Below are 10,398 nucleotides of genomic sequence, written 5' to 3' on the forward strand. Positions count from 1 at the left end.
ACCTTCCAATCGGAAAAATGTTTAGATGTAGTGTCCACCTTTCTTTTAAATCCCAACGCGTTTCGTCTCTTTAAGAGACTTCCTCAGGGGTAAATCTAAAATATGCAATTTACAATACATACATGCTAGGTGTCTTTTAAAAAAACAAGCTCAATAAAGTAAACAAGATGGTAATTAAATGCTATGTATCTCTTTCATAGCTACGTACCTCAAAATAGGTGTACACACTTGTATTTAATGTGAAACCAGAAATTATTATACGGTTCTCTGAATCAGATGTTGTAGAACCTATTATAACATTAAAAAATATACAAATTCTCAATACCAGTTATTTTATCAAAGTCCTATTAAGAACAATGATCTAATTTCTTATATAACCACATTACATACCTCATAATTGTACTGCATAAACTTATGTCCATGGTTTATGGTTGACCATCTAATAGTTGATTCATAGAAACATACAAACCTATTTGACATTTAAAACAAATATTTCAATACCAAGCAGTAAACACCTGGCTTACCCAAATATATTAACTTTGTTCCTCACCATATATTTAATTTACATAATTTTACTTTTTATATATATATATATATATATATATATATTTATTTACAATATAATTACAGTTTTCCAACATTCCTCCACAAAAATATAGACAAGAGGTTTTACATAAACTAATACAAGGTATGCAAACATTTCATAAAAATAAGTGGAAAGATTCCTTTGGGAATTCACTTCCCTACTTACTAGATACGTGCTTATGCTTCTCAATCCAACTGCTACAATAATCCTTCTAATTTTTTCCTCCCTTTTAACTACCTACAGCTATGTCATCACTTCCTCCTACTTTTCATTGGAGGTTAATTGAGGATACATAAAGTAACCTTAATATTTAGAAAACGCTAGTTTTGCTTATAAAGTTTTACTCAAAACTAACTAGAATCGATATCCGCTTGATCGGTAATGGTATAATCTCTTTTATTTATTCAGAATCACCTAATTGGCAAAAACTCATCAAAAATATGAGATATGGTAAGAACTTACCCTTGTTATCTCTATTTCTACGAAGTCCATAGGGTTCCACAGGATTCCTTGGGATATAGGTGATGACGTCAGGCATCGGGCACCATAGAGTTAAAGCTTTCAGCCTCCCAGGATGCACTAGGGTCCCCCTCCTATACCCCGCCCCCGAGCCAAGGCATCCCAGTTACGTACCAAGCCATAGGCCGGAGGAGGAGAAGGAAGAGAGAGAAAAAAGATCTGGACACACACAAGAATCACATTCTCACCATAGGGAGACGGAGAAACCGGTGACCAGAGCAAAGCCCATCTGCAGCACAGGTGCGACAGGGCGGGAGTCCTGTGGAACCCTATGGACTTTGTAGAAATAGAGTTAACAAGGGTAAGTTCTTACCATATCTCATATTTTCTACTTCAGGGTCCATAGGGTATCCACAGGATACCTTGGGGATGTCCCAAAGCAGTATCCTTTAAGGGTGGGGACGCTCATGTGCTGAAAGGAGAATCCACCACCCGAAGGAAGCATCCTGAGAGGGAAAGGTGTCAAACGCATAATACCTCACAAAGGTATGGACAGAGGACCACGGGGCAGCCTTGCAGATCTGGACTGCAGAGGCACCACGTCGTGCTGCCCACGAGGGACCCACAGACCTAGTGGAATGAGCCCTCACAGAGAGTGGAACCGGCAGGCCTTCATGAAGATAAGCTTCTGAAATGGCCATGCGGATCCAAGCTGCTAAAGTTTGTTTGGAAGCAGGCCAACCCTTTTTACGGAAGCCATAGAGGACAAACAAGGCGTCCGACTTCCTAAATGAAGAAGTGCGGACAACATAAGTTCTTAAGGCCCGCACCACATCCAAAGTGGCCTCACCCACCGAAAGACCAGGTGAGTTAAAGGCCGGCACAACGATTTCTTCGTTAATGTGAAACCGGGAAACAACTTTGGGCAAAAAATTCAGGACGAGTGCGCAGCACTGCCCTGTTCCCATGAAAAATCAAGAAAGGGGGTTTACAAGAAAGAGCCCCTAAATCAGAAACACGTCTGGCCGAAGCGATGGCCAGAAGGAAAACAGTCTTAGCTGTTAGCCATTTAAGGTCCACTGATCCCAGTGGTTCAAACGGCGGTCCCTGGAGAGCCCTCAGGACCACAGCCAAATCCCAAGGTGCCACAGGTGGAACAAAGGGTGGCTGAATGCGCAAAATGCCCTGCATAAAGGTGTGCACATCAGGGATGTAGCAATCCTACGATGGAACCAGACAGACAGGGCAGAAACCTGCACCTTCAAAGAAGCAAGGCGAAGCCCATGGTCCAGTCCCGCTTGTAGGAAGGCTAGCACTCTAGACAGACAAAATTCCCTAGGTGCATAACCTCTCTGTCTACACCACTGGAAGAACGTATGCCACACGCGATGGTATATTCTCGCGGAAGACGGTTTCCGAGCTCTGAGCATGGTTTGCACTACAGAGCTGGAGAAACCCCTGGACCTTAACATGGCTGTCTCAAAGACAGCCGAGTCAGGTCCGGAAGAAGACAGGGACCCTGAGACAGAAGGTCCGGTCGCAGCGGCAACCGCAGGGGACTGTCCATGGACAGACCCTGAAGGTCTGAGAACCAGTGCCATCTGGGCCATGAGGGAGCTATCAACAGGAGCGTCCCTCCTTCCTGTTTGAATTTCCGGATTACTCTCGGAAGAAGGGAAACCGGAGGAAAAAGATAAGCGAACCGGGAACGTCCGCTGGACGGACAGAGCATCCACCAGAGATGCCTTTTCGTCTCTTGTGTGAGACCCGTACACCGGCAACTTGTTGTTGTGCTGGGACGCCATGAGGTCGATCTCTAGAAGACCGCACCTGTCCACCAGCAGTTGAAAGACGTCCGGGTGCAGAGACTATTCCCCCAGATGAACATCCTGGCGACTAAGAAAGTCCGCCTCCCAATTCAGCACTCCCGGGATGAATACCGCTGATATGGCCGGGAGATTGCGCTCCGCCCATACCAGGATTCGGGACACCTCTACAAGAGCCGCCCGACTTCGGGTTCCTCCCTGACGATTTATGTAGGCCACGGTGGTAGCGTTGTCCGACTGGACCTGCACTGGGTGACCTCGGAGAACCAGATGTGCCTGCTGGAGAGCATTGAATACCGCGCGGAGCTCCAAAATGTTTATGGGAAGCTCTGCCTCTGCCTGAGTCCACCTGCCCTGGAACAAGTGTGGACCCGAAACTGCTCCCCAGCCCCGAAGACTGGTGTCCATTGTCAACAGGACCCAATTCGCCACCCAGAACGGACAACCCTTATTGAGATGGGTCGTCTGCAACCACCAGGCTAGGGACAGGCGAACCTCCGGAGTGAGCACTATCGTCTGGCATTTTAGAGACTGAGGCAGTCCATTCCATTTGGACAGGATCGGGTGCTGTAGAGGTCTGGAGTGAAACTGGGCATATTCCACCATGCCGAATACCGACACCATGGAGCCCAGTAACCTAATCGCCGAGTGCAGAAACACCCGGCGGCTCTGCAGACAACTGCGCACCCTCGACTGCAAGGCAGAGATCTTTTCCCACGTCACAAAGATCCTCTGCTGTCCGGAGTCCAATAAGGCTCTGAGGTGCAGAATCCGCTGAGACGGGATCAGTGTGGACTTCTGCCAGTTTGTCAACCAACCGTGCCGTTGCAGTACCGCAATGGTCAGGTCCAAGTGGCGCAGAAGGAGCTCTGGAGATCCTGCCACCAAGAGAAGGTCATCCAAGTATGGTAACATGCTGACTCCCTGCAGCCATAGGAAAGCCGCCATGACCACCATCACCTTGGTGAAAACACGCGGTGCTGTCGCCAGGCCAAAAGGCAATGCCCGGAACTGAAAGTGGTCATTGCGGATTGCAAACCTGAGGAACTGGTGATGGCGCAAAAGAATAGGGACATGCAGGTAAGCGTCCTGTATGTCCAACGACACCATATAGTCCCCAGGTTCCAGCGCCAGAATGATGGACCGCAGGGTCTCCATCCGAGACTTCGGCACCCGCAAAGATTTGTTGAGAGCTTTGAGGTTGAGTATCGGACTATACGACCCATTGGGTTTCTGCACCAAAAAGAGATTTGAATAGAAACCCTGGCCCTTCTGGGAGAATGGAACAGGCACTATAACTCCAGCCTGGAGCATAGTGTGCAAAACTTTCCGCAGTTCCAAGGCTTTGTTCCGGTCTGATGGTAGACCCGTGGTGAAGAATCGAGACGGGGGTCAGTGCCGGAAGGAGAGGGCGTACCCTTGAGAAACCACCTCGAGAACCCAAGTGTCCGTCGTGGTGACCGACCAACACTGGGCAAACTGCAACAGGCGGCCTCCCACTTTGGGATCCCCCAAAGGGAGGCCCGGACCGTCAGGCCGCAAGCTTGTCATCTGGCTTATTAGCCGGACGCCTGGTACTCCAGGCCTGCTTCCGGGGCTTGGACGATTTTTTGGGGCCAGCCTGTCGGGGAAAGGATTGTGCTTTAGGCCTACCCTGGGCCCTGTAAGGTCGAAAGGACGACGTACCTGAGAAGGACGGAACTGCAGCAGACAGGAGACATGCTGATTTGGCTGCCGCCAGCGTGGCCACAATTTTGTCCAGATCTGGACCAAATAGGACTTCTCCATTAAAGGGCAAGGCTTCCAGGCCCTTCTTGGAATCAGCGTCCGCCTTCCAAGATCGCAACCATAACGTGCAACGAGCCGCCACAGCAGCCGAAGAAATCCGTGAGGTCAGGGTACTGATATCCAAAGCCGCTTCATTAATGTAAGTGGCCGAATCCCTTAGATTGCCTATCAACTCGGTCTGTTCAGCCGAACAGTCGAAATCGAAGGACGCCTCTAACGTATCTGCCCAGTGCTCCATAGCTCTGGCAACCCAACAAATGGCCATAGCCGGCCTAGCTGCCCCCCCGCAAGGGAATAAACGGACTTTAGGCAGATTTCCACCTTACGGTCCATGGCATCCTTTAAGGAGGACATGGAGGGCATGGGCAACGTGGCACTTCGGACCAGGCATGTTACATGGGAATCCACCTGTGGCGGAGATTCCCACTTGGCAAAATAATTGTCCGCAAATGGATACGCCACTGCTAAACGCCTTTGAGGCTGATATCGTTTGCCTGGCTGTTTCCACGCTTCCTCTAGGTGGTCCACTAATTGCCCCGAAAGAGGAAACACTGTGGCATCTCCCTTAACATCCTTGAAAAAGGCGTATTTGGACTTTGATACCGGAGGCTCCTCATCCTCAATAACTAAAGCAGTACGGACTGCACGAATAAGGCCAGGTATATAAACCTTAGACTTAGCGTCCGACTCTTTAGGACGGGGAGGTTCCTGGTCAGAAAGATCCAGAATCTCCCCATCATTGGACGTCCCGTCGTCATCCTCATAAGGAGCAGACAGAGACGCCACCGGCTGCTTGTGAGGCCGCAACACAGACTCCCCTTGTAACAAATGCTGTACAGAGCTTGTTAACAAATTAACCCACGCAGGCTCATGAGAGACCTGAGGAGGGGAAATAGGGAGAATGTGGGGTACCATCAATTGTCTCGGGAAACCCTGTATGGGTGACGACACCACTGACTGCTGGGACAATCCCATCTGAGTGAAGGCAGGCTGCGGAGCTAACTGGCCCACGAGGGTTGTAAGCGCTTTGGCGAAACATGCCCAGGGCGGCTCCTGTACCGGAGCCGTGACCGTAATCGGCCGCGTCAATGCATAACACTTCCGACATTGCCCCTCCGCGCTACCATCCCCCTCCGCTATAGGTACCTTGGATGTAGTACATAAAAGCTGGAGAGGAAAGTCACTTTCAGACATAATGGTAAGTATGTGACCCCTCTCACTGATACTCGTTAGTATAGTGTGAGACCACCCTGCAAGCACCGCACCGCAATGGCTTTAGCAGAAAGAACAGGGACAGATAAATGCTGACAGATAGAAAATGAAAGTACAGGCAGCAGCACTAGCACAGTCACATACAATGCAAAGAAATCAATTCCTGCACTAACAGCGCTGATCCTCAACTACACAGACTCAGAGCCTGGTAGGACACAGCGCTGCATACACAGACCTTAATCCAATGGAGGAGAGGTATGCAGGGGGACCCAGACCGCGATGCCACCGTTCATCAGTGTCCAGCAGCGCTCACCATGCTTCTTCCAAAGATGGCCACCGAGGAGCAGAGAGGAGGCCGGCCTGGGGGAGGAGAGCTGACACAGGACCAGTCAGCGTGAGCAGAGAGGGCTGTGTGCAGCGGGGGAGGCGCCGGCTGTGAGACAGGGAAGGCGCATTCCCCTGGCATGCATTTAACCCCTGGGATGCCGCAGCGCTACCGCTCTGCCGCGGTCCGCTGTCCCAGGGGGGTAGTGGAAGCGCAGGTTAGTACCTGGCTCCACGCTGCAGCCAGTCCCCATGGAGCCCCCTGCCTGGGGGCTTAGGACCATGTTCAGCACGGGACCCTGCTGCTTACCTTGTAGTCCCCCTTGGATCCGGCCATGGTCCTAAACATCTGGGGTCACCGCTAGCTGTGACCCCAGATGCTTACCAGCATCCCCGGATCGGTACCGGCGTTCTGGTACCGATGGGGGTGTAGGGAAGACAGCATGGACATCAGGACTGACTGTCCATGCTGTACTTCCAGATGTGCAGCCACAGCTGCAAAGGTGAAAACTTCAGGGGCTCTTCATGGCCCCCCTCTAACAGGTGCATCCGACTCCGGCCGGGCACCAAACTAAACTGGGATGCCTTGGCTCTGGGGCGAGGTATAGGAGGGGGACCCTAGTGCATCCTGGGAGGCTGAAAGCTTTAACTCTATGGTGCCCGATGCCTGACGTCATCACCTATACCCCGAGGTATCCTGTGGATACCCTATGGACCCTGAAGTAGAAAATTCCCAACATCCATTTCGTTTTTGTAGTCCCTTATCTTATTGGTTTAGATTGCCCATGTGGTAGGCTAACATCCGCTCGGCACTACTGTTACTGTGGTTACATTTGTTGACTGATTTCAGTAGTGGTCGGAGTTCACTGTGACATCACTTGTCACGTGTGGACCTGACTTGAATTATTTGCCGTCGTCCTGGTTACAGACGCCGGCTCCCGATCTATACCCGGCAGAGCTCACAGTGACGCACCAGTCACATGTGGACTCCGTTCACTACTGACATCTTCATGCAGAAGTTTTAATGTAGTCAATGATCACTGGAATCCCCATTACAACACATCACTTTATTACAGGCTGACATCCACTCGTCATCACTGTTGTCCTGGTTACTAGCGCTGGCTGATTCCAATGGTCAGCCGGAGCTCGCAGTGACATCACTTGTCCCGTGCGGACCCGACTCAGCTTATTGGCCGTCGTCATGGTTACATACGCCCGCTTCTGATCTATACCCTGCAAAGCACGCAATGACGTACCCGTCTCAGTTTAACATCCTCTTACATAAATTTAAATTTCCTATCTTAACACAACACTTCTATTCTACAGCATATCTAATCCCTATATTTATAATAGTATTATACTTAGTCAAGATTTTACAACCGAATGTATACCCTATTACCATAGAAACAAGCGCCTTCTTGCGTTTATATACTTAATATTGTAGCTCTTCCCTTATAAATACTGGCGACACTTGTTACATATGGTTTCTATTTTCAACAGTGCATTAGTTGCTGTGAGCTCACACCAACTAATAATCATAATCATACTGAACTAACTAACCTCCCTATGTATACTATAGATTTTCTACTTTGAGGAATAGAAGTCTCCTTAACATCATCTTTATCATTAAATTATTAAACATAATATTTAATCTTACAATAAATAGTGAAAGTGCAAAATATTAATATTCCAATATATCTACTGATTTAATGGTGTATTTTATTATTATCTAATAATTAATTGGTTAGTTAATTGTGAACCCCCTCATAATAAATTGCTTCTGTTGGTCGGATGACAAATTGAACTGTTGTTGCAGTCACTGTAATGTTCTACATGCACCAAGTTTATTGTTTGTGCAGAATATGGTGCATGTTGTAAATCACCCTGTTCTAATGCTCCTACAGTACTTGCATTATTAGAAATGACAAACCCCGAGGAGTCTTAGTGGGGTAAGCCATTTTGCTTTCATATCTCTGAGTTTTTCAAACAGGTTGACACCGGTATGCCTCTAGGTGAAGCCGGTGATACAGAGAGTAGCCTGCAAGTGAATGAGCTGATGTTGTGTTAGATGCTGCTGCTGGTGAAGGTGATACACCCACCCAGTCGGACTTTCACAGTCATTATATCTATAGATTGACCAGTACCACTTGTCCCCATATCTGTATTTAAGTAGATAATCAGTATGATGGTATTTTCTAGGTCAAGAATAACTTTTTTATTTTTAATGTTCCTGTACAGGGGAGAAATTGCTGTTCTGTTAAACTGGCCACACACTAGACCAATTTACATCCAACCAGCCAACTTGTTGATTGGTTGGAATGAAAATCTGGTAACGTATGGGAGTAAATGATGATCAGCAATTTGCTCCTAAATGCCAGAAAACAGATGAAAATTACGTCAGACAAGTTTGTTAAATGCTTGATCTAAACAATTTGTTCAAACAACAGTTTTTGTCCATTTTCCGGTGTTTGGGAGCAAATTGCTGATTATCATTTGCTTTCATACCTTACCAGATTTTCATTCCAACCAATCAACTAGTTGGCTGATTGGATGTAAGTTGGTCTAGTGTGTGGCCAGCTTTAGAATGGAATCGAGATGGAATTTGGTTTTTTGGACATAAGACCTCAACTACCTGTCTAAAGCCAGATGCATTGATGGTGGGATATTGGACACAGATCTAATGCTAACATAGCCTTCATGGCTTCAGCGATCTGCTGTGGAACAGGATTGCAGCTGTTATACTTCCTCTTGCAAATGATTGTTTCACAGTCAGTTGTTGTTTGAAACTACTAGACTTTTTAGTACCCTTCTGGGATGAAGATTCACCCCCAGTTGCAGAAGCCCTAGTGTGCAAGGATTCTTCTGGGGAATCCTGGATAAGGGAGGAGTCAGTTAACATCTATAAATTGGATGCAGGAGAACTACCTTCAATCATTAATGAGGAGATTGATGATGAAGGTGTTGATGGTGGAGATTGCATGTGTTGGGATCTATCCATGCTACTGGTAGCTGAAGCTGGACTGATTGTTATTATTTTACAGGATTTTTCAGATTTTGACAAACAATTTGCATAAACTCGCTGCAAATTACTTAAAAGGGGTGAGGTGGGTAGATGGTTAATATCAATACCTCTGCTTACTTTGGCCTCACAAATGGTCCAGATGCCTCCAAAAATGTGGTCAGGATTTGGGTAAAAATGTGACCACAAGGAAGAGGTGGCTTTTTTGGTCTTGCGCCCAGGCATGACAATGGCCTTCTTATCACTGGCATGAAGTTTTTCCTACTGGTGCCTGACTTACTTTAACACAAATAACATCCTCCTCCTGAATTTATCAACTTCATCTTGCACAACAAGTTCATCATCAACATCCTTAGTAGCATGAAATACACAAATATCCCCCTCATTGTGTTGCACTTCAGCAGCAACATCCTCAAATTGTGATTATCATTGCTTTTACTACTACTCATCCCCACATTTGCAAATGGTGCGGAAATGGTGGAAGGAGGTTCCTCTATGATTGCAATGTCAGAATCACACATAACTCTCGTGATCACCCTTAGACTCTCCTCTGGGATCTGAAAAGTTTGTGAATGGACAGTATGTTCTTCAGCCTTAGTGGGTTTTTTTGTGCATTGATTTGCCTGTTTTAAAGGTGACACCTCTAGACTTTCACAATAAGCATTCTAGTGCATGAAATACTGTAGAAGTAGCAGGACTACCACTTGCAAAAAAAATTAATGGTCTGAGCCTTTCCTTGCCAATGCATGTGGTGTATGGCATACTGGAAATTGTATGTTTTTTGGCAGTAAATTCTCCCTTCATATAGGTAAATATATTTTTATGCTTGTGAAATAATGTTTAGTTTTTAGGTGCCATTTTCACCGTATTTTACCTTGACCACCTTTAGTAGAAGTTGAAGTACTACCGCAGCACTAGTACTGGGTTGTTGCTCCTGCACTTCTATCAACTGATCCAAGATTGGGGTAAAGATACTGTAGTTGAGTTTAACTAATCCAAGGTTGGAGTAACACTACTATAGTTGAACTTAACTGCTATCACACCATGTGAACGTACAGGGCCTTATTTATCAACAAGTGTTATCATGCACAACGAGTGATAAAACTTGACGTGTATGATAAATGGTGCTCCAGCCAATCAGCTTCCAACTGTCATTTATCAAACAGATGACCTATCTCATATCT

Source organism: Taudactylus pleione, unplaced genomic scaffold (genome assembly GCF_031769625.1).
Source record: "Taudactylus pleione unplaced genomic scaffold, aTauple2 ptg000907l, whole genome shotgun sequence".
NCBI classification, from domain to species: domain Eukaryota; kingdom Metazoa; phylum Chordata; class Amphibia; order Anura; family Myobatrachidae; genus Taudactylus; species Taudactylus pleione.